Genomic DNA, 25,120 nt, shown 5'->3' with positions numbered 1-25,120 from the left:
GAAAACATCTTTTTAAAGAAACAGACTCCTGGAAAACTGCAGATGGAGGCTTCTTATTGAGACTAAGGCGATGCTGTCTGACAACAAAAATGGAAATTGCACCTTATAACCTTCTCATTTGACTCTCTCTCCATGCAGTCACATTCTCTATCAGCTTACAAAGGTGACAGAAAATGAAAAAGGGCAACAGTTCTATGTTGAGAGGAGTGACAAACAACAAAGTACAGCTGGCATATAAATGATGTGTTGCATTTTCCCCCCAGAGCATTAAGTGTGACTTCTGAGAATACAGCCATGCTCTGCCTGCTGAAGCAAAACATGTCCACCACAGTGACTTTCCACCTTCTCAGTACACCAGTTTTCCCCTCAAATGTTAAAAACGAGAAATTTCATCAGCTTCTTTCTCCCTTTTTGCTTTCCCAGTCTGAAATTCAATATAAGTGTTTAGAGTTGTGTTCCTCTGTGTGGGTAAAAGAAGAACAACGTGTTTAAGGAAATGATGTTTGCATTTAGCTGGGCATTGTGGCTTTCTGAAGTGCATTCTGCCACCAGCCCTCCAGGCATATCTAGCAGCCAAAGAGCTGATGAAGATGCTGATGCCTTTGGAGTTTCTGGTGGGTTGCTTTGTTTCTACAGCTCAAGTCCACCCGAGCAGCCTTTGGGCTGTGAGTGCTGTGCCTGCTCCTCAGCCTGCTCCAACAGCCTGCTGCCTCTCGTCATCCCAGCAAGGACACTGCTACGGGTTCATGAAAATAATCCCAGAAAATGACTCATGCACAAAGTTCAACCAGCCTCAGCAGTATTTCCAAGATAGTCTTGATATTTCCTATTTGATTCTATCCCAAATTACTGCCATTTTCATTATTTGAAAGTCTACCACTTCCAATTTTCATTTGAAAAAGACCGCTCCAGTTCTGATGGCTTCCATCTTTGTCATCTTCCAATCCATCTATATTTTACTTTTCAAATAACTCACAGCTATAACCATTTATTCTGACAGCGCCTCTCCTTTATTCAATGTGATTTCAGAACAGTCGAGTAAAGCCACTGAATTTGTGAATGCCACTGACTGACCAGAGCTGCCAAAATGCCAGTAACAAATCTACTTAGAAATTCTTTCAGCATCCTGGAGATGAGTGAAAAAACAACAGGAGTAGACACTGTGTGAGTCTAAGGAGGTAATGAGACATCCTTTACTAAGCTCGCTGAAGTCACTAGAACCTGCCCCCCTCTGCCATGCCCTCATCGCTGACCCACCAGAACAGATTATGTGCACATGAACTGCTATTACAGGATGTTTGAGTTTATATGGATGACTGTACACTAAAATTGATTATGAAAATGCTCCCACAGCTCACTCCAAGCTAGACAGTCATATCCAGGACTGACCAACTACTTAAATCTCTAGATGACCTCCTTAGAAAAAAGTTGAAATTGCTGCTCTTCAAGAACAGTGCTATTAAGATTTTTGTAATAAAGAAAGTGCAGTGATTGGATGGTTATGATGTATATGTCACTTCACATGTATCACAACTGAAATGTCAAATTGTACTTGTTTTGCTAAGGTAGGAAAAAATTGCAGTTGTCTCTAATTTTAGTGTCATATTGGCCTCTGTCCTACAGGTGTGTTGCAGGAGCAAAGCAAGGAGCAGAGACAGAACTAATGTATGTTGTTTTGAAGCTAGAAAAATAAAGGAAATTGATTATATGTAAACATTTGTGGCAGATGTTGTCTGCCCCCAATATGTTGTCATGTAATACAGATCCCTCCTAACAGCTCTAACAGGTATTTGTGCTATTCATAACACTTTAGAAGTCAGCACTGGAGGAGTCCTATTATACAGAAGGAAGCCGACCTTTAAATCTACTTTCACAGTGTAGATGTTATTCAGCTATTCAGTTATTATTTATTCAGCTGCACTTCTGCTGTGTGTCTCACAGTAAATGGCATTATTGTTCAACAGGGCAACAGACCCCAACAGATAAAAATGCAATGTTCCAAAATCAAAATTAAGAAGCCACTAACAGTCTATTGAGTTTTAAGCTATGCCAGGGCCCAGTTACAGTTTTCAAACTGCACAGGAATCGATAGCAGAATGGATCCATTGATTTTGGCAAGGGTCACTGACCATAATTAAATTATTTTAGGTGTCTTTTGCAAAGGTAAATGGTAATGGAAGATCAGGAAAGAGCAAGTGAGTTGTTATGGGCTATTGAGAAAGCTGTCTGTGGCCTCCTGTGCTTTAGCAACCTGTCGGAAAGAACTCAAAACCTGCCCTTGCCAAATCCTTGGTTTGAAGACAACAACATAATCCATGCAGTGAAACACAAAACCAGCCTACTGAAAAACAAAACACAAAACCCTGAAAGACCTTTGTTGTAAATAACTAATTAACCATGTAGTGAAGCCTGAGAGGCCTTTGGACACAGGCACGCAGCAAAAACACGGTTAAGGAACAGAACACGTTATACTTGCTACCAGAAAATTATGATTCATTTGTTTTCCATAACCATTCATAATTTAAGGGTCAGGAAAAAAAAGAAAAAAAGAAAAAAAAAAGACAGTGAGAGTCAAAAACGTCACAAATATTTTCATTACCTTCCCTATCAGGTCTTCATATGCTCTTGCTGATAGTAAGATCACAAATCTTTCACCCTTATGCCGCTGACTCAGCAATGCTGTAGAAGCTGTCAGTACTGCAAGTTTTGAAATGTATGCTAAACTGATGCTTTCTGTTAAGGTTGCCTGCCTTTACTACTGTCCTTGTCTGTATCAGCTTCAAATACCAAAAAACAGACTATGGACAGGGAACGTGCCTTTTAGGCTGGGTTTTTTTTTTAGTGCTCCCTTAGGAATACAATTTTTATGTAAGCACATCTATATTGTGACTGTTTTTTATTTCCTGATGCTTTGCAGTAGAAATAACTAATACATAGCTTGCTAAAGAGTTAATTTATACAATTACAAACACAAAACTATTAAATTTGATAACATATTTTCTTTTTATACTAGTGTAAAATTGTAATGAAATAAAACCATAATGATAAAAATTTGGCCTGTAAAATGCAAACACAATCAGAACAGCAGAACAAGCAAGCAAAATGAGTAAAAAAGTCTGTTTCCCAAGTTCTCCTCTCAGATTGAAACTTGCACCCCTTGCACCTATAGCCCAGTTTTAACTTCTGACTCTTGATACTACCACCTAGGAGCATTTGATAGGTCTTTTCCTTTCCTCTTTCTGTGTGTCAGAGAAGAGTAAAAAGCAAAGATAAAGCCTGGATTCTCTGTCAGGATTTGTCTTCATACTGTGATTGATGAGGCTGATGCTGTACTGAATTTAAACCTGAAAATGTCAAAAACATAACGCCCCTTGGGAGCAGAGGAAAAAGGGCACCAACTTGCCCATTGCTGCACGTAGCACAGACTGAAGCTGCTTGAATTGGGCTCATTAGACATTTGAAGACAGAGACATGCCTCCTATAAGAGGATTTCTGATATTAATTTACCCAGAATTTGGACTGAATGACCACTGGTTTCTAGCTGTGGAATGTAAAAAGGAATTGCCACCTGCTGCAGCTCAGCACTCCCCTTCTCCAGCATCAGGGAAGGGTTCCAGCCACATGTCCCCAACGAGAGCCACCTCCCCCAGTGAACAGGAGAGGGACAAGTCTCCGGAGGGGACGCTCCCTGCCAACCCGCACACAAAGCTCCTTTGTCCCCCAGGACTCCAGTTAAGAGGATGTGTGCACCTTAGCATCACTAGTGATTGCTCCCCATCCGTGGAACACACAAACAGGAGCATTGTGCAGAAACCTCTAGATAGTTGGATGGTGAAACAAGAGTGATGTCCAGCCCACACAGGGCAGGGAGAGGCATGCATCCCTTCCTGTAGGGTCTGAGCCTTTAGGTCTCTAATGCACACCATTTAGGAGTCCACCTCCCCATCCTATCCTCAATTATGTCTGTGCTCTAATAATTTGACCTGTTCAGAGTAAAATGAAACTTCTGGGGGATTTGAACATGATTTTTACTGAGAGCTGTTAAATGACAAATACTTTTGAGCACGGCCTTCAGGACCCAGATGTCTGATTTATGAACCATAGAAAGTCAGGACAAATACCTCCAGACACTCACCTGTCACTGTTTTCCCAATATAGCCATACCTTTCTCAATCATTCTCAAGATAAAAATGTAAAAGGAGACTACCACATCAACAGAGAAGAAAGAAATGGCATCTTATAGCTACTCTCTTGATTTTTGTCCACGTTCTGTTTCCAGTAAAGGCATAATCACCCGTAACTCCTGCTTCTTTCAGAACAAGGGGTGAAGGCACCTCCAAACACTTACCACTCAAGTGCATCTAGTCCTTGTCCATACCATGGACTGGAGAAAGGTAACCCAGAGCAGACATGTGTCTATGTCCCATCACACGGAAAGAGGCAGCTTATAAAGACTGCTAAAGAAGTGCCCTCCCAATTAGGCTCTTGATGTACTTACCAGTTGTCTCATTTTTGTTCAGGTGAGTTTGCATCTTTGTTAGGAGCAGCCTCCAAAGTGCTGACCTCTGCTGAAAGGCATTTTTTGCCAAGTATTGACATCCGCAGGCTTACGGGCCAAGTACAGCCCTGCAGAGGGGAGGGACTAGAACTTCAGCCTATGGACAAACTCTTCTCCTTAGGCTTCCTACCTGTTCCCATGACTGCAATTACAGCATCGCTTTGGCCATAAGAGGCCAACTTGTTCCTTCTTCTGAAATACATAAGCATGCCATCAGTTTAGAATGTGCAGTGCTTTCATAAAGCATCTTTAATGTGCAAGCAAAGCAGCTTTGGAGATCCCACCATCCTTTCATCCTTTTTGGCTTATAGATGGTCTCCCCAATGCAAAAATCCTTTATCACAATTCCTGGATGAGTGTTCCCCACTTCAGCATGGTGCCTACACAGACTTTGGAGGCTTAGAAACAAACAAACAAAAAAGGTGTCTGTATTAAAGAAATAAAGATGTGAAGTTAACATGGACTGAATACTCAATCCAACTCATGCTGAAATCTGGGGGAGCATTTCCAGGATCTCAGGTGCAGGCCAGGGCTCAAATAGAGGTATTTTATGTAGGCTTGGAGTAGCAGTGAGGAATTCTGCCTTCTGTGAAGCATCTTTGAACCCTGAGAAGACGCACAATGACTTAATCCTCCTCATACAGCCTATGCTGAACATGAAAGATATTGGCAGGCATGATTTCCACATCGTAAACTCATATTTGAGTTTATCTTTCAAAAATGGATGGAGCTTATTGATTCGCACATTTTTACCATTCCCCGACACAGAGATATGTGGGCTCTACACCTGAACAGATAAAGGAGGTCAATTTAATTTCTGATCCCATGTTGTAAACTATTAAGCTACATAACTTGCATCATGTGCAGTGAAATATATATATAAAAAAATCATGAATTCGTTTATCAAGTTGAAAAAAAGTCTATAGCTGATCCATAGGTTTATCATATGTTTAAACCACATCTACTTACAGTTGTAGCTCTATCCTCTACCAGTAACTTGCATAAGCAAGTACATTCTAGTACTTCCAAAAGAAATTTCACAGATGCAGAGAAAAAAAATCTTTTCTATACCCAGTATTACTGCTACTTATTGATAAGCATTTTAAACTCAGTATCTATTCTAAACATTCAGGAATGAGCGCCTCAAAGAAGCTTGTTTTCAGCAACAGGAAAACATTTGTTCAAAAACAGGTCCATCTATATTAATGAGGCCTAATTAAGCATTTTTTCTTTAACAATCCTGGCTGCAAGTACCTACTGAACTACTTACTGTTTTGTACAGCCACTCAATATCTGCACTTCTGATGTGGGGGCTCTAAGAACTTAGGTTGAATGGTGCAGTGTAAAAATAATCTTCTGTAATTAGGCTTTAGTTTTAACTACACAACTTCACATGTTTTTGTTAACATATATTTTCTTCAGATCTTCAAATACAACATTAAGGAGCTCTGCACTCCTTCTCAACAGGATCTTAAAAACTAGCAGGACTGGTTCTTTTTCTTGCAGAGCTGTGACTAGTTCCTGTTTCATTCTCTTCTGGGACATCTCAGTGTCTGCCTTCTGAAAGCAAAACAGCAGGTAAATGATCTGAAGGGTGTTCGCTACACATGACACCTTTTCTCAGCTTAGTATTTCTTTGTGTGCTGAGAGGCACATGAGCAATGCTTCTGCCTTCGAAACTGCTAACCCTGCAAAGCACTGGCAACAACCCTATGTGCCTGAAGTGGACAAGAAAGCAATGGCTGCAGCTGGGGTAGGGACAAGGAGACAATTCCACCAGCTGGCAGAGGGTGATGAGGAGGCACCAGTGACATCCAAAAGAAGGATGAGGCTTGGCTTTGAGAAGACTGGGGCTGTCATTCTGGATGTCCTGCACCTTGGTCAGGATCTCTGCCAGAAACCAACACTCTGGAAATTCCTGCACCTCCACATATTTATGGTTTCCTTTTGATTGCACATGATCTTAGTATTTGAAATATCCACAGAATCAATAAGCAGCAAATCTCAGTTGTTTCCAAGACAGAACTTGCTTGATCTCAAGCAGGGAGCTTCAGGGAGCAATTTCCAGATGTCTAAGGCAAATATATCCTGGATCTGAAAACTGGGTTCAATCTAAAGAGATGACTGAGAGGTCCTGGAAGTAATCAACAATGTTGAGAAGGTTATTAAAAAAAATTAAGAAAGTGAAATCTATCAACAGCCATTAAACACAAAGATACTGCATCTGGCTCAACTAACCCATAAGCTGCTGAGCACTGGACACATAGAGAATATACAGGGGGAAGTATCTTCCTGTGTTCATAGTGCCTTTCCTAGGCACTTATTTTTGACCTCTCTCGGCAGCAAGACACTATGCGCTAGACAGCTGTTTGATCTGAATCAGTTCAAATGTTCTTACGCTCTGGAGGAAAATATAATAATAAAAATTAATTACCTACAAATGACATCGCCATAGTGTCACTTCAAATCGAAAACTTCCCTCCCCTTCCATACCAAAACACAGTTCAAGTCATTTAACAAAACCCATTCTGTTCTGGACACCCAAGCAGTGGAGCAGCACAGAACACCGAGGTTTGTAGTCCAGTGTTTGCTGCCCAGTGCTGTGGCAAGGCAGAACGGCAGGTTTCTATTGAAGACCACAAAAAAAAACATTTTCAGTTTTGACTTCCACCCTGAGAAGCTGGTGTGTGAGACCACCTCCAACCAGACCCACAGCAATCCCCCACAGAGGGAAAGGGCTCATCCCTTCTGTGGCAAGGAGAAGTCAAATGAGTCTGCTGATTCTGCAGAGGTAAAAAGCAGAATCTAAAAGCGGAAAATTACACAGGTATTTTGGGCTAATAAGACATTACAGCTTTCCAATGAAAATGGGAAAGGACCCTATTAAGTGTTCATTCAGTTTAGTTTTTTTATTTCAAAGAAGCATTACAGAATGAAAAAGCACTCTAAAGACTGAAAGAGCTCAATCAGAAAAGAACATAAGGTTATCAACTTTGTGTTCACAGTGAAACTGTGTGACCTCTCCACTGGAGCTGAACTCTGCTTGAATGATAAAATGGTAAGTTTCACCATGCACAGAGATGAACACACAGGTTCTTCCACAAGGACCATCCCTGAAGCCCCACAGCCCTGCGGTGCTGCAGGTTGCCCTTCTGACAGGACAGCAACAGAAGCAATCAGTTCCCGAAGCAGTGCTCTTTAGAGCAAGGTGATACTGAGGAAATTTGAAAGTCAAATGCCCCAAAGAAACACCACCTGCTCTCCTGTCTACAGAGACATCCCTGACATTGGGCAGTCAGGACAAGAGAATTTATGTGCTGTATCTGCTGTAAATAAAGCCATTGGCATAGATGTGAGAGCTGAATAAGCAGTTCCAAAACTAAATCCCTCTTTAAAAAAATGATGATTAGAAAGGCAAGGGTATCAGAAGCCCAGACCCACCTAAGCGGCAGCTTGTGGTCACTTGCCAATGTTCAGCTGAAGCAATCTGCTGGCACACGAGGGCTCGCCAAAGGCTGAATGGCATTTGGAGGTTAGAAGTGGGTCCCTGAGAAAGATCATAAATCTCATCTCATCCCCAAAGAGGTGGAGAGGGACAGCAGAAGTGGAAAAGGTTTTCTTCAGTTTTTTTTCTTGCACTGTGCAGACTAGACACAGCTGCAGTCCAAGGGGATCCCTGAGGATTAGGACTGCACTTCTTAGCTCTCCCTGGAACAACAGCATTTCTGCAAAGAGCAGGAGAAGGAAAGCAGGAATCATTCAGCCCCAGCCCAAACCTCTGCATATTCCATTATAGCTTTCTCACTCAATCTGGATTTTTACAAGTGCTTTGGTTTCCCCTCTGCAAGCCTCCTTGGTGCTGTCAGTAGAGGAATGCAATTTTACACATCATGAAAGCACAGTATTTATATTTTCATGTAGGAAATAACAAAAAAAAAAAGATGTGTAACTGATGTCAATGGCAGAAGGACGATAAGTCTTAAACCTTGATGACAAGCCTGCAAAGAAGGAACGTGTTTAAAAAATACTGTCCTGTTTTCAGAGTCACTGCTGAATCAACCATTCGTTTTCCCCCTTGCCAATTTCAAGTCACTTTATCATTGCACTTTCTCCTTCCCCCCCAAAAAAAACCTGTTCTGCACAAGAACTATTGCTTTTCTTAGTACAAGGGTCTCCGTCATGCAGGCTCTATAATCACATTTGCTAACATTTCTTTTAACCCAACAGTCTGTGACTGACCACATGTTATTTCATGTCTGGCATCACTGAGATCAAACCTGAAACACAACAACGGAAGGCAGCCTTGGCACACTGTGCATCCAAGGATGTCACATTGATAAGTGAAGGTCACCTCCGATTCAGTGTGCTGTGAAACCAAACCTCAGGCAAGCTGGTGGTGTTCTTGCTCTTCTCTCTGCTATGTAAACTACTTAAATGATGGGAGACTACTTATGCAGCTTTTAGCAGCCTGTAACTGAACATAATTCTGATGTTAATTCAACAGGTGTTATTCCTGGACTACCTCTCCCTCAGGTATGCACAGCAACAATATTCCCGCTGGTCATTCCAGGACCGAAATCTTCCCTTTACCCATATTCGGGAAAAGGACAAATGTGCCAGCTTATTCTGGCCGTAGTTCACATGTCAATGCTCTACACAAGGATATGTTTGGGCCACACATCAATCAACCATGCAGCTTTACAGCCACAAGCACACAGATCTATAGATTTTTTTAATTGCCCTTGGTATGGAGGACATCACCAAAGAAAAAGCAGAGCCAGTGTACCACTGTGCTGCAGAGATCCATCTGAGAGACTAACATCACCAGGCACAGTTTATATTCTGAATTTTGTCGGAAGCCAAATTTGCCCTCATTTACCCTCAAACTCAACAAGGCAGACAGGCACCAATACAAGACTCCACCCTTCAAGTCCTGGGTGGTCCATTCCTTAGGCCTTAATAAGCTGTGGGTCTACGCTGGCTAAAAGTACTTCTTGAGGAAGGAAACTCTTCTTGAAAGAGCTGCTAAAAACAACTTCTAATGATGCACTGCTTCCAAAGAAATGCATAAAAAGCATTAGAAATAGGGTAGGATACATCTCACAGAAATGAAGGAACACCGCACAGACCTCAAGATTTTGTTCTGCCAAGTTCCTCTCAGGGTTTTATTCAAAATCAGAAAAATAGCACTCAAGCATACCCATTCCCACTAAAGGATGTCCAAGCTTTACAGCCAGCTTCTTATATAATGCTCTGAGTTTTCTCTCGCTATTTGTCCGTAGTGAATTTTTGCTTCTCTGAAGAATTCTGAGGGCACCATGAAGGAGAAGAGACAGCAGGTATTTAGCAGTACTATCATGTCTGTTAAAAGCACAAAAGCTACCCAGCCATGAAAACCATTTGTCAGGGGCTTGTGCCTAATGCTCAGGCTCTTCCTACCACGCGTTCTTCTTAGGATGCATCAGTCAGCCAGTCCTACACTGTCCTCTCAGTTTTCATGCTCACTGAGTTTCATGAGCTAATATTTGATTCTTCAGAGATGTACATTTTGAACACACTTGATTCTCAAAATACTCAGCATATATATGAAAATTACATCTAGATGAAGAAAAAGGAAGGAACATCTACAACTAAACTACTCTCCTGGAACTGTGGTCTTTCAACTACAGAACTGGAGGCTGAAAAATGGGTACCAGATATCAAAAACTGACACAGACAAAATAACTTGGTCAAAGAACAATGAGCTTCAACTTTACACCAAGTCCTTTACCAGTCCAAGTGGAAATTTTCTTTGAAACCGTAAATGACTATAAAAAGAAAAATCAAAGTCAGGATATACCAATAGCCTTTCTAAGATTTCATGTAGCAGAAAATATGCTGAACGTACATATCCAGGAAAGCTGTATTGAGCAGAGCGTGGTTTCAGGTTGCTTACTAAGTGATCTGAAATAGCTTGATGGAACTGGAATAGTTCAGTGGCTGTAGAGAAAAATAAATCAAGTGAAACAACAGTGCCCAGTTGGTGCAATGGTAGAACACTTGTGTTGTGCAGCATGTTTTACATACATGCCAGTACATGTTTCATCATCAACATTTTCACAATTTCCATTATCACCTGCTTGACACAACTGAATCTGGAGTATGTCACTCATTTGCCTCATTAGAAGAACGTAAATTCTTCAGTCTTGCAAGAAACTTCTCTGGTGCCACGGTTCTTTGTGCTGTGTTTTGAAGGCTTCATTTCACAATTCAGAATGTAACATTTTCCCATTTTATTCTCAGGGGTGTCATGGACTGGAAGAAAAGCAACATTTATTGGAGAGCACAGCCCTGTTCTAGTGGCCTGCTTTAGAGGCACTGTGAGTGCTGCAAATGCTCTTTCTTGAGACTGAAACCAGTACTGCTGGCCTCTGTGCTTTCCTTCCCCAGCATTAAAAACAAAGAGGGGGAAAAAAGCTGTTTTGAGGCAAACAGGTGAATGTGAAAGAGATGGGTGCAAATCTCCAGATGTTGCAGAGGCAGCAAGAAAATCCATGAGATAATCCACCCCTACCCCACAGATCCCCAGCCATAGGGGAACCTTTCCTATGCAGGATGCCCCATAACCAACTGGCAGAAGCCTCATTGCCAAATCATGGCATGGAGGGACCTGTGGGGTGCCACAGTCTAAACCTCGGCATGGATCAGCTCTGACAGCCAGATGTGGCTCATCAGCAGGCTGGACAAAAATGCCAAATAATGGTACAGCTGCTGAAGCAAGTACCACAAATGGTCGTGAAACCACCAAGCTAAGGAGGAACCATGAGGCTGAAGCCAATGGTGTGAATACTCAGTAGATGCAATACAACAAAGCAGGAGACAAACAGGTACAGGCCGTTCTCCCTTTCCCCAAGTCCCACACTCTTGGATGTGGGGAAGGAGGTATTTGCGGCACTGCTGGGAGGTACTGTTGTTCCACACATCAGCATCTGGTATCTGTTGAAGCCCATTCTGGATAAATTGGATAGCTACCCTCACTACTCAATCCCAAAGAAACAAACACATATAAAAAATCAGGGTTACATGGTAAAAAATGCCTTTCTAAAATCAGGTTATGAAAGATAAAAGAAAGGTTTAAATTAATTTCTGAATGTGAAGTAATTACTTTGGTGGTGTAGTAGAAAAGCTCTTTTGATTGGTTTTCTTTGTTTTTTGTTAATCTGAGCCATCCCTCAATCTAAAGCTCCATATAATTCCTACATTATCTAAGCAGGCACTGCTGATTCAAAGCAAGGATTAGTAACGAATCTGTGCCACCCCAGAGCAAGTCAGTGGACGGGAAAAGGGCAGATGCATCTGACAACGAAAATGACCTTTCCTACAGATCTCCTGTTTGATTCTTAGTATCATTTCTGGTTATACAGATCCACCTGTTCACTGTAACATCAGAGCTCTTCCTGAATTGTGGAGACAGGAGTCTTTACCACCAAAACAGGAGAAGCTTCACACAGTGCAATTCAGTACTGCATAAACAGTGAAATATATGGCAAAACCACCGTTAAAAATTCATTCTTCTGAACCTAAGCATCAGTACCAGTCTCAGCATTAAACTGTTGAATACGGAGCAGTCTTTCCGTGGGAAATTTATGACCGGAGGAAATGTTCTAGCCTCGGTATTTTTATAGCATCCATTCATTTTTCAATGGAGGAGGGGGAAATTCAACATTTCAAAGGCTATTCAAAGCCTCCTCTACCTCTACCTTGATGAAGGAAAGTAATCAGCATCGGGACACCTGCCACAGCTCCCAAAATACCAGATGACAACTGGGTCCATCATTTAGTGAGCCACCATCCTCTTCAATAGCCTAGGAGAGCATTTGCAAAGTCTCATTAAATTCATCCTGCCCACTTTGGTTATAAAACCAAACCATCCCGACCTTTCACTCCTCTGCCCAGTGTTATCACCGCCCATTGTCAGTGCCACAGCGCACAGCCCCAAGGTCAAAAGCCACACAACATGGGGTCTCCCCGCCCCTTCCAGGCACCCCAAACCTTGCTCCCTGTCACCCCAGCTCTGTCCCCTCCCACGGGCGGCTGCCCTTCCCAGGACGTGAACACCCCACAAACTCAGCCTCCCAGATGAGAAATGCAGACAGTTCACGAGATATTTTCCGGCGACATATTACCAAAACCAGCACGATCTGAGAAAAAAGGAATTAAAATAATTAACTGTTCTTTTTGTTCCTCTAATTTAGAAAATGAGGGTGCAATTTCCTCCAGAAAGTAGACGCCACAGGATAAGTGGTAGGGTTTTCCTGGTATTTTGTTCACAATTTAAACATTCAGATTGGAGTCTCAGTAACTGTTTGTTGAATGTTTAGCACAGTTAAGCTCTATTTTTATCCACAGAAGTATCATTTCAGATGTCACAGTTCACCAACAAAAGCTGAGCACCATGGTCATGCAGGGTGGCATTTCTCCTAGAAACTACAACTCCAGAGCTGTTACTGGTAATGCTGCCTTATGAGCAGCAGCTTTTCCCCGAAACATAATTAACAATATAACACATCACTGCAGCTCCTCTGCAGTTTCCATTTGCAAACAAACTGCTGCTAATCTCTGTCAGATCCTATTATAGCATTGCTGTCTCCTCAGCTTCCCTTCTTCCTCACCCTCCCTCCCTAAATTCAGAGGCACAAATCTATAGGAAAATATGTGAAGATGTTTTCTGAAGAGATGTAAAATTGAGAACAGAGTGTCTGCTATGTTCCTCACTCAAAATAAGCCTATGTGCCTTTTAAACAGTCCATATGCTTATTTTCTTAACAATTTTTGAAACTCCCGTACTGATACCAGACGTGACTATGCTGTGATATTCCTTCCTCGGCTTCAGGCCTTTTTTTAAGGTTCTATCTCCCAAAGGATTCACTCCTCTGAACAAACCCAGAACAGCTCCAGCCTCCACCAAGTCAGGGACTGGCTGTGCTGGCACTATGCAAGCACAGCTCCAGAACTACCAAGCTGTTTTTAGCTCCCATGCTGCTGGAGGCTGAGCATCTTATGTCTCCCTCATCACATCCCATTTATTGATGAGCCATCTATCCTCTTGCTTTTGAACCCTAAGCTCTCATAAGATCGAGCCTTAAAAAGGTCTCCACCAAAAGATCATGTTTCCGTGCGTGCTCCTATCAAGGCCTTTGCCCCAAAACATAAGGGATAACAACAGAGATGCCAGAAAATCAGAATTAGGTCTAATTCTGTGCTTATTTTGTTCAACTGTCTAGACTAGTTCAGACTGGCAGGGGAGGTGTGGAGCCAGATCCCCCTGCCAGCTCCTGGTAAGACATCTGAAGAGACAGTGCCATTTTCGGAAAAGTTTTAATTTCAAACAGTAATTGCGTCCCACCTTTGGTGGGCTCCTGCTCTTCTAAAGCCTAAACTGCTGGGCTGCCTCACTTGTTAGCGACACAACTAACGCATCCGTTGCCGGTTATACATCACATATGACTCCCATCAGATGGTGGTTCGGGCTGCCAGCCCCACTTTTCTTCCTCTATGAAATACTGATGTTGGAAAGTCTTAACAAAGAAACTGGGACTGGGGAAAACTTCCTTCACTCCCAAGACGGCAGTGCTGGCTGTTATCTCTGCTCGCTAGTTCTCAACCAGGAATAGAGCATTCATTCCTACCCTGAATGGTAGCTCTACAGAAAGGTCAGCCCTGGAAATCACAGCCCTTTGGCAGCTTTAATCAAATGGAACCAAGGCAGAGAATTGGACTGGGGAGGAGAGGGGTGGTTCACCATCCAGAAATTAAATTGACCTTTTTTAATCTGCTTTGATTCACCTTTAATCTTACACACTTTTTCCTAAGTTCTGAAACAGTACAGAAATGAGGCCAAGATACAAAAATAAATCAGTAAATTACCATTTAATTTCAAAATACATGCTTAGAAAACTGACAGTTAAAATATTTACAGTAAGAGCTGATTAAGTATACTTAAAAAGTTTTCTTTTTTTAAAAAAGTACATATTTGAATCTCATCTCTTAATTCTTCCAGAGTATAAATTTTAATTTAATTTTAAGCAATAAAGCTTCAGGTTCTATGCTTTGCAGAAATACAAAGATCTTTTAAGACCATTATGGTGTTAAGTTTTATTTTTTTTGGTGGTCAGAATCAAGAGGCAGAATCGCTCCATGTGGACTTGCAAAATAGGTCATCTGGGTAAATTTGTTCAGCTTTCTTCTATGCTCATTAGACACCTCGCCAACTACTTCTTTCTAAAGAGGCCTCCAAATTCATTTGTTCTCTCATTATATACCTAACTGTCTACAAAGGCTGGCTTATTAACCAGTCACTTAATTAACACAGTGAATATACAGTTGAATGTATTATTATATCTCTTCAAGACCGTAAAGTTTCTGTCATAACATCCAATTTCCATGGCAAGATGCATGAATTGCTATAGTTCACTCAAAACAAGAAATTCTCTCTCCTTAAATGTGTTTCCATTTGGAATTATTTTAATAATCAGTAAAGGTGAATGAATTAGTATTATGAAATTGTATTTATTTCTTTTATGTCAAAATTTGGTAGAACAGAAACAACACACTGACTCCATTGGGAAATCTGTCCGAGAAACACACAGTCCCATTTATTCTGTTTTACTTTGAGGTGCTACTTCCAACTACCTGTAAGTAATGAGAATCTGGAGGAGAAACAGTACATAAAAGTGAGTTAGCCCATTAATAAGAAGAACTGTGTGCACAGCACGTACACTCTCTTCAAACTATAAGTAATAAAACTACAAATTCAGAACAGAAAAAGCTAGCATTGCTTTTTCAGTAAGTCTTCTTCCTAAAGGCATCATGCTTTGGCTCTCTGCTATATGCCTTCCACAATCAAGTGGAGAGCTTCCAACCACAGCAATAACAGGATGTTTCCATTAGTAATCAGCTGAGATTTATTTTTATTCAGTTCAATTCCTTCCACAACTGTAGCTTTTCCAGCAAACAAATGAAAATTCAAGGGGAAAGAAAACAAATATTCCTCCAGCCCTCACACACTCATCTTCTTAAGCTTTTTTAAGCTCCCAGAGATAAACAGCAAGTACTTCTAGCGACGGTTTCTGAGTAATGACGGGGAAGTGCGAGGAGGTGGTTGAAAGCACCACTGGCTTCTTAATGCAAACTCTTTTATACTACTCAGGGAACACATGCTCAATCATTGCTTATGAAACACCTTTGACAACACAGAGAGGAGCTTTTTGCTTCATGTTTGTTTAAGTGAGACTATATTTTAGAAGCAATTGCTTTTATTTTGCCTTTTTTTTTACATTTTTTTCTTAAACAGAAGCAACCCACAGACTTAATAACAGATTAGTGAGTGGCTGTCTTCTCTGGAGACTTCATTATCATGAAGTTTCACTGCACTCCAGCTCCTCTGAGAAGACATTTAAAGAGAACATAAAAAGGGTGGTGTAGAATTTCTGGTACCTGAGCTTCCCAAGAAGAAAAACAAGTGAGAAATACTAGAAGAGTCCTATCCCCACTGAGGGACCTTTCTTTAAAACCTCAAAATCATGCCATTACAATTGATGCTTACTGTCAAAAAAGCAATAGGATTAGTATTTCATTTTTGAACACAGAACATAAATACCATGTTAACACTTTAGCAAAACGTGTTTACAGAAACCCCTGCATATTTACGGCACTCTATTGTGCCTTGGAGAAAGCTTTTCTTAGGTGAACAAAAGCAGCAGTAAACTGAATCAGACTTAAAGCCTGAAACAGAGCACATACTGCAAACTTAGAAATCATTTTACATCATTGAATTTAACCATATTTAAGACAAATTATATTACCAAGATATTTAAGGCAGGGACTGCAAACAACTATGCTGTTATAAGCATCTCTTTGTTATTTCTTATTAAAGATATTGTCACTGGCGATCTTTTAGTCTGGGAAATGCGGGTCCCTCTTCCCTGCTATATTTCATGCAGAGATGGTAATGAGAACTTCACAGCAGCTTTTCAGACGCTCAGCTTTGAACTTGGGATGACAGGGTCACCGCACAGCTTGGGCTGGATGGCAGCTGGGAAGGTCCCTGTTCCTGCAGCAGCCGGCTCAGCGCTGGCTCAGACCGGGCTGCTCAGGGCTGTGTCCTCTCAGGGATGGAAACCCAAGGATGGAGCCGGCACAGCCTCCCCAGGCAGCCTGTGCCTCTGACCCACTGGCCTTCTGCTTGTCACCATCTGAACCTCTCTTGCTTGGTCCAGCCAATGCCCCTTGTTTCTCTGGCCCCCTCAACCACCTCTGTGCCGGTAGAGGGGGCAGCTGTCAGCCCCCAGAGCCCCTCCGACCTGGGCTGAGCCAGCCCCGTCCCTTGGCCTCTCCTCATGGGGCAGCTGCTCCAGCCATGACCATCATGCTCTTGATACTCTAGAAAACGGCTCCTTTCCCAGAGGAAAGGGCACCCTGTTTTACAGGAAAACAGATCAAGGTGAATCGTGCTGACAGTCCTTGGCAACCCCACCGTATCATCTGACTCCTTGCGTCAGGGATGGTTCCTGTGTCCAAGCCCGGCTCTGCTCCCGGCAGGACTGCAGCTAAACCAGTGTCTCATCTTCCAGTGACAAGTTCTCTCCATAAGAGCATCCCATTCACACTCTGGAAGAGGCAACAGTAACACAGAGCTCTGCTCTGCTCCTCAGTTCCAGGGTGGCTCCTCTGATTTGCAGGACAGTTTATAAAGCAAATCCAAATTTTTATTCTTACAGCAGCAGAAAAGCTCCAGCACTCCCACTATGTTCTGGATTTAAATTAAGATAAAGTTCCATATGATTGTTTAACACCTTATGTATCATCTGCCAAAGCTAACAATGCTTTTCTCAACCAGCTACACCCTGAGAAATGTAGATATACTTCAGGTATTAGGCAAACCACACCCTTCCACTTGGTACCATGGGGGAAATTCTGGTTACATTCCATGTCCACTCAGAGACTGAATTTCTGGACATCATTTTCCTGCCTTCTGCTTCATTTAGTCCTCCTATCTAACCTCTATCTAACCTAGTCAACCTATCTAACCCACAACAGACAGAAAAGACCTTCCAAGTCTTCCATATAAATACTTACAGGACAAATCTTACACCACTATTTAATGGAAACTCTCTTAATTGAAGACTGTAAAATCTACCTCTGTAGGTACTAATCACTTAAGAACAAAGCACACCACATACTGCCCAAGAATTAGAGGTATTTTTTGTGAGGTAGAGGGAGGGCATAGACCACCTTAATGATAATCTCTTTGGCATCACAAGTGATACCTCACAAAGTACTTTCTTTAGTTAGTATGAAATATATAACAGCTGTCAGTGCTTCTGCTTCTGTCTGAGCAGAAGCAAGATCCCTTGTAATAAAGAAATTATAAGTATTGATGGGGGAAGTGCTCAGCTAGAGTATACAAATGACACAGGATTCAAAACTAGGCAAAACAAAACTTAAAGGAGGTGTTAACCCTGAGCAAAAGCTAATACTTTATCCAGACAGAATACATAGGCACATTAATTTTATTAATGCCTGTCTAGTATCTCAGCCTCAGTCACTAGACATTGTACAGAGATCATAAAACATCACAGTTCAGATGTTTTCTGTAGTGTACATGAATATACACAGACCTACTGAGCTTCTAGGTAACCACTCCATAGGATACAGGACAACTCCAAGATGTTTCCTAATCAGAATATATTATGCCATGGGAAAAAATGTGCATGATTTAATGGAATAATGTGCATAAATTAAGAAGAAGTACCACTATTAAAAGCTCTGGGCACATGAACTGAAACTTCCTTCCTCCCTGGTTTTCATTACTTTCAGTTTTGTTGGTTCCTTTTCTTCTAAGGCCTATCACACAGGTGCTGCTAACCATTTTATATTCACAACTAACTCAAAATACTGTGGTAAGTATCTCAGTGACGTTACCCTTCACCAAATCAGCCTGCTCCATCAGGAATAATAACAACAAAGACCAAACCCAGAGATCTGAAGGCATTTGGGTTTGTCTTGTAAAAAGACCTTGCACAGTCCCATAATGTTCACTTTAACACTTGTTTTTATTGACCTGCTGGCTTCTTTTTAAGCAAAGAGACGAGTTGCAGGATGTCAGCCAATTCCAGGCTGACTCCGAAGGAGGAAGCCATCCCTACCCAAGAGGTGTTGAATGCAGCTCATCTTCAAGGACATTGCAACACCCAGCAGCTGCATCACTGAATACAATTACAGTTTACTCAGGACCCTATGGACAAACTTGTGGGTTCCCCGCAGAATTTTGTAAACCAGTTTCAAAGGTAATTGAAAAAGGCTAAAATAAAAGGCTGCCCATTTGCCCATGAAGGCTGGAAGGCAGCATAAATTATTCCCCTGTCCTGCATTAGCAGACATTGAGATCTGCAAACACAAACAGTACTGTGTGCTGCAAACCCACTTCACCTTCCTCTGTCATATGGAGTATGTAGACAGGATGAGGAAAGCCTAAAGAGAGGAAAATTATGTGTAACCCTCATTACTTATGCAGCAAATACTGCTTAATCTGGATTAAAGAAGAAAAAAGCAAGAAGCGCTCCCTGATCTGAAATTGCTTCTCTGGGATCTTCCTAAGGACACCACAGCAAAATGGACGGTTTGTATTTAAGAGCTGCATCCTTGCAGCACAACCTGGTACAGAAGTGCCCCCACCACTGGGGTCAGCACAGGAACATGTGTGCTACATACCAAAGCAAGGACATGAGGAAAAGCTGCTGTTGTGAGCTATATTCAGTGTTCACTGTGCTTTGGCAAGCTAGCTGAGCACCTCCTGCCCAAATGCCTCAGCCTGGGTGCACCTGCCACAGCTTCACGCTCAAAGGCTGCTCAAGGTGCACGTCTTCCCACGTGCAGTGCAAACCTGACCCAGCTGCTAAAATCATCATCTCCCTCCACTGGCACTGTTTTGGTTTTTCTTGGGGCTGTAGTCAGATGTGCTGCCTTGGCTGCAGCGGCTTGCCCAGCCCAGCCCATCCCCCTGGCCTCAGGGCAGGGGCCATGTCAGCTCCCGTCTCCCACCTCCGTCTCCCACCTGCCAAGGTGAGGGCACGGGCTTGCACAGCCTACCCGACCTGTCAATGTGGTTCATGTTTAACACTTCTTCTGGCAGGGTTTTAAAGATCCCTTGGATGCATCTTAACCGAAACAGACTGGGTAGCACCTACGTATGCTGCCACATCCTGCATTTCTGGGAGCGATGCAAGTGCAGCTGAGGGGCCGGGGGTGAGACACCACTGTGGGATTTGCCTCTTAAACCAGCTGGGAGCTGGTGGCAGCTCCCCAGGCACGGGGAGAGCGTGTGGGCTGCCAGGAGGGGCCAGATCCGTGTGGCGGGGGAGGAAGGATGCTTGGCTCTGCCAAAGTGCAAGAAGAGGCAGGGCAAGATGTTACATAAGCATATGTGCTTGTTCCCAGCGAAAAAGATGTTCTTGTGCACCTCATTCCTCCTCTGGCTAATATAAACCCAGAGAATAAAGTCAAACGTAAAAGCACGGAACTCTGCCTTTAGAGTGGAATGTGGGCTTTAATAATATATAAACAATTCCTAAAAGATGTAAAGGAGAGCTTAGTGCAACTTGAATGTAGATGGATATTTTAAAAGAAATTCATGTTATTTGCTAAGCATTTACTAAATTGCTTTCAATTATATAGGTATGTTCATGCCCAGAGAGCAAGTCCAGTTGATATGATTTCTACAATCGGAAAAAACCTAGCAAATCAACTCATTATACCATTAAAGGTTTCTAAAAAGCAAAACAAAAAACCACGCAGAGCAATTTTTTAGGGAGGTGATGACAGAGAGAAGAAAATCAAGTATTGTGATGGTATTAATGTTGGAAAGGTAAGGAAAGAGAAAATGGGGCAACTACCCATGAATACAGCTCTTAACTTTAGTTGTGTAACAGAACAAATAAACAGAACAATAACCACCACTTAGAAGTCAATACAAGCCTCATTTGTTTATAAAGGTCTTTCCAGATAAATTCACAATACCTCTTCACATTTCTTCTCCATTATCCTTCTCCTGTCATGACACAGGGAGAGTGCTACAGCATCCCGCTATGCAGAGAAAGCAGAAGAGCAGATTCAGATGCAGCCGTAACCAGAAGACACAGCAGTGGCAGTAACAGGCAAATTAAAGTCTAATCAAAAACTTGTAAGCAATTCAGAGAAACTGGTTGTGGAAGAAAAGAGGGTTTACTGTGGCCACGGTAATCGAGTGTTTGCACTGAGTCGGGGTAACAAAAGAAAATTACTGCACTGTCAGCTATCAACCCTGTAGCTAGGAGTATTAAATTACCAGCTAGGAAAGCAACAGGTCAGTTTACGAAGTTGAGGAACAACAACAACATTTATACATCTCTTACTACCAGAAACATCTTGGACAAATAGAGCTTCTTTTGAGCTGACTGTGGAGGACAAAAAGCATGGTCAAAACTTTCAAGACTGAGCACTCCCAAGGAGCAGAGAAATTGAAAAATATAATCACCAAACCTTAGAGTAGCGGAAGCAATGAAGCTCAGCATCCTATGGAGCACTCACATGAATTTTCTGATGTCTAATAAGCTGAATGCTTGCTACATCTCTTCCCTCAGTGGGGGCATCAACTTCATCTCTCTCATCTCCCTGGTCACCAGCAGTCTTGAAGTTTGTAGTAATTTCGTCACTTTGAAATCTCTTCTATTTATATTACTTGAAATTGATCCCCAGGGGTAAAAAATTACTCTGGGGCAATGAGAGAAGCTACCAGTCAGACAGCATTATTTTTATTTTAGCTTCATCTCCTTAGGAAACCAGGTTGAAGAGAATATAGGCAGGACAGAGGGGATGAAATAACAAACAGAAATCTCAAATGGGAAGAACTTCTAAAACCAGAATTATTAAGTCAAGCACAGAAGACATTATTTCATGTGAGGAAAGCCAGATTTAGGAGCTTTTCACAAACAGATCACCATTCCTGACTTTCTAGGATTTCTGCTAAGCCACACTCTTAGGCTGCAATGAAAATCTGGATGATCCTCTTGTAAAAAGGTAAATGTCAGAATCTTAATCCATTCTAACACAGATGTTTGACTCTCCAAATACTTCTACCAGACAAGATCACTGGGGTTTATTTTTGTAATTCTCCCCTTTCACTGCTGGTGGCAATCCCATGGGTCTGAGTGGCCAGCCTGGATGCCACAGAGTAGAACAAATCAAGCCATCAACCCTAAATCTTGCGTTGTCTCACTGCCTGCAAAACTGTTTGATAGAAGAAGGTGCCTGCTAAGGAGACACTGCAGTGAATGAAGACTCTTTGGCCGCCAAGATATGGAAAAAACACAGAAATTTCACTCCCTTTTCCCCCAAAGCCAGTCAGGGGGAAGCCATGCCCAGAGAAGTGAGCAAGGTTCTAGAGCATCTTCACCTGAAACAGAAATCAATGAAGTCCAGCACAAAGCCCAGCAGGAGTTCAGAGAATGCACAGTCAGTCTCCCACTAGAGTGATCTTTAGCTGACAGAGAAAACTACACATATGATCCCTCACCAATTTTCATCCCAAGTTTTAGAAATCAAAGGAAACAGGTACATCTTGAACGGTTCATTAAAAATACTCATCACTGCACTAACAGAAAATATTGTTTTAACATAATCGATCAATAAATGGACACTGGCACTAGCACATCCAGACAAATTAAAAACATGACCTGAGTTTCTCTCTCTCTGCGTTTCATGATTTGCACTAATATTTTTTATGTTTGTCATTATTTTGAAACTCATATATATATTGTTATAGCATGTTGAAATATGCTATTTTGCTTAAGTTTGTTACTGTCATGACATGTGTAAGACAAAATAGACTGGCCTCTATTCCAACAGGGTGTATTTCAAAATCAATCTATAGTATGAACTAAACCTTCACCCTAATGGTAAAGTGATTGCTTTTACAAGTTATTTGGATATTTCTAGTGAATTTTCAATGTATATTACTTCCATATAAGTCGTTTTGTCAACACACTGTAACATTTCACAAACATCATAACACAAATGTAAATTCAGCATTTCAAAGAGAATATTAATAATTGAAAACAATACACAAAAAAACAAACAAACAGAAAAAACCCAACACTTCTTCAGTGAGGAAATGTAACAAAGTCATAGTCTTTCCTTCAAGGTCTCTGTCCTGATCAAATGTTTCATCCAAACTGCTTTTTGCTGGCTACAAAAAGTGATAAAGTTATACTGGGTAATTCAACACACTGTATATATTTTCACATACATCAATGTGCCCCCAAAGACAGTGAGGATTTTCTTAGAATAACCAAAGTCTCATTATATTTAAAAGTTCAAACTTTTAAGAATCGGGTGTATCTGTACCAACCAAACAGTATGCTGTGGCTTATTTTATCTATCGCCTCGGGAGTATTTTGAATACTTTTCTTCATTCTTCCTTCACTAAAAGCACTTGCCTGCTCTCCAGAGTCCACAAATAACTTTTTAACAAATGCAGAGGAGCATCCATCATAACTGAATCAAGAAAAATTTCTTACTGCCAACATTTTGTCGCAATCAGAAAGAAAAATTCCTGTCTTGTGAGTGATCAAAGTACAAGGACATTCCTTGCAATCACGGAAAGATCAAAGTCAATGATATATTTTAACTGATTTTCTAGGGACATCTTTTGCATCAACAAACTGCATGTTAGTTGTTCATGACCTTGTCCACGTGACTTTAATTATGGACTTCACGTACAAAGGTTATTTTTCAGAGATGTATTTTAATATAACTAGAAGTGCCATTATGTAAATAAAGCTGATATTTTTACTCTCTACTCTTCATGTTCTTACCACTGATTAGTTTGACCATACAAACATAATTTCAGAAAGGAGATGATGTAGATAAAAATTGTGCCTGAAGCACTTTTGATTACTTTTCTGCCAGAGAAAAAGTCATTTTAGTTTCCTTCCTGATGACAGGCAGCCTATTCATTACACCTATTATCAGTTTCCCTAAGCACTTCCCTAAAGGTTAATACCTAACCTTAATAAAAAGTAAACCCGGTCGGTCAATCGTAGGGAAGCATCTAGGTCAGCGAGGCACAGAGAGATGATCCGTGACTTATCCGCGGTCACGCAGAACCCCTGGGACACGGTGGGACATGGGACCTCACGTCCCCAGGAGCACCCTGAGCAGCTGCTTTCTCTCTCCTCTCCCGCAGCACCCGGGCTCCCCGTCCCTTTCCCATGGGGGTCACGGCGGTGCCCAAAGCAAACGGCCGCTGCAGGGCCCCGGGTCGCTGAGGGTGCGGAACCGGGAGGGACGCGCCCGTTACCTGGACACTCCGCCCGGCCGGGGTTCGGCCACCCGGGAACGCTCCGTTCCCTCCCACGGCCCCGCCGCCCGGCACTGCCGCCGCCACAGCCCCTACAGGGTGTCCCCTGCCGGCATCCAGACGCGACGACCGAGCCACTGGCGCCGGCCACCGCCCGGACGGCAGCGGGACCCCGCCCTGCGCCGCTCCCCCTCCGCCCGACCCCCAACTTTCCCCGCGGCCGCCGGCCCCCCGCACTTACCCGGCGCCGGAGCTGCCGCTGCCGCGGCCGGCGGGTCTCTGCCCTTGGCCCGCTCTGCGCCGGGCGCCGCTGCCGTGCCGGGAGGCGGCGGGCTGCCGTGCCCGCCCTGCGGCCGCACCGCCCCCCCGTGCGCCCGTCCCGGCACGGAGCGGAGCGGCGCGGCGCGGGGGGGCCGGCGCTGCCCCCGGAGCGCATAAAGTGGCCGCAGCGGGGCAGCCCGGGAGGTGCCCAGCCTGACCCTCGGCGCTGGCATGGGGCAGCGCTCCCCAAAATACCGGGTGTGGGGCAGCCCAGTTTGGTGCCCCCCAGCTTGCCCCTGCAGCCGGGAGAGGGGACCTGGCCGGAGAACCCCCAAACACCGTCACCAAGCGTGGAGGGACATGCCTCCCGATGGTCCCTTGCCCGCTGTGGCCCTCCCAGGGGCAAAGAGCTGTTGCTCTGATGGGGCGAAGAGAGCAGGTCCCCGTTGCCCGGTCACCCAAAAACAGCGGGGAAAAATACAGCTCTTACCTGGAGCTTGCTCATTTTAGTGTCAGTGCTTCGGGTTACACTTTTTTTTTTGGCTACAGTCCCTGAAACTGCACCAGCAAAATGACACAGGGCATCCTCCCGCTCCTGCCCGACGCAAGCAAGAATTTGTCTGACAAATTCTCGTGTGAAAACAGTGCAAAAAGTTGTCACCTGGGTGCTGCCATTTGTGACCCTTTTTGGCTGCAAGTTTTATTGTACCTGGCGGTGAGGCCGTGGTGCAGCTGCACTGCTCTGTCATGAGACTTCTGGCCTCTGGGACGTGTCTTCATGCAGGAGCTTGGGAAAAAAATGCAATCTGGGCCTGAAATCAGCAGTATTTGCATTTATCCTCTTGAAATGTTGCCCTGTGAATAATATACCAAGCTCTGTGTCTTAATTATTGTGTTTCGGTGAGAACACAAAAATTAACATCTGG

The 25,120-nt window shown here is 42.9% G+C and overlaps 1 protein-coding gene across 3 annotated transcripts in view; it reads right to left on the bottom strand.

Annotated features, from left to right (window-relative positions):
• Positions 1–24,331, bottom strand: part of PKIB (cAMP-dependent protein kinase inhibitor beta) — a 54,635-nt gene extending 30,304 nt beyond the window's left edge. Inside the window, exon 1 of one of the 3 annotated variants that reach the window (XM_065056772.1) lies at positions 24,175–24,331. The gene's annotated coding sequence lies outside the window, so the exon portion shown is untranslated. Of the gene's footprint in view, positions 1–20,614; positions 20,656–23,933; positions 24,080–24,174 lie in introns of those variants that run through there. The other 2 variants (XM_021294474.2, XM_065056771.1) reach the window with 2 other exon arrangements.
• Positions 24,332–25,120: the final 789 nt, after the last annotated feature.

This window comes from Columba livia, chromosome 3 (assembly GCF_036013475.1).
Source record: "Columba livia isolate bColLiv1 breed racing homer chromosome 3, bColLiv1.pat.W.v2, whole genome shotgun sequence".
Taxonomy (NCBI): domain Eukaryota; kingdom Metazoa; phylum Chordata; class Aves; order Columbiformes; family Columbidae; genus Columba; species Columba livia.
Note: the sequence above shows the minus strand (reverse complement) of the source record. Positions and strands in the feature narration are given on the sequence as shown.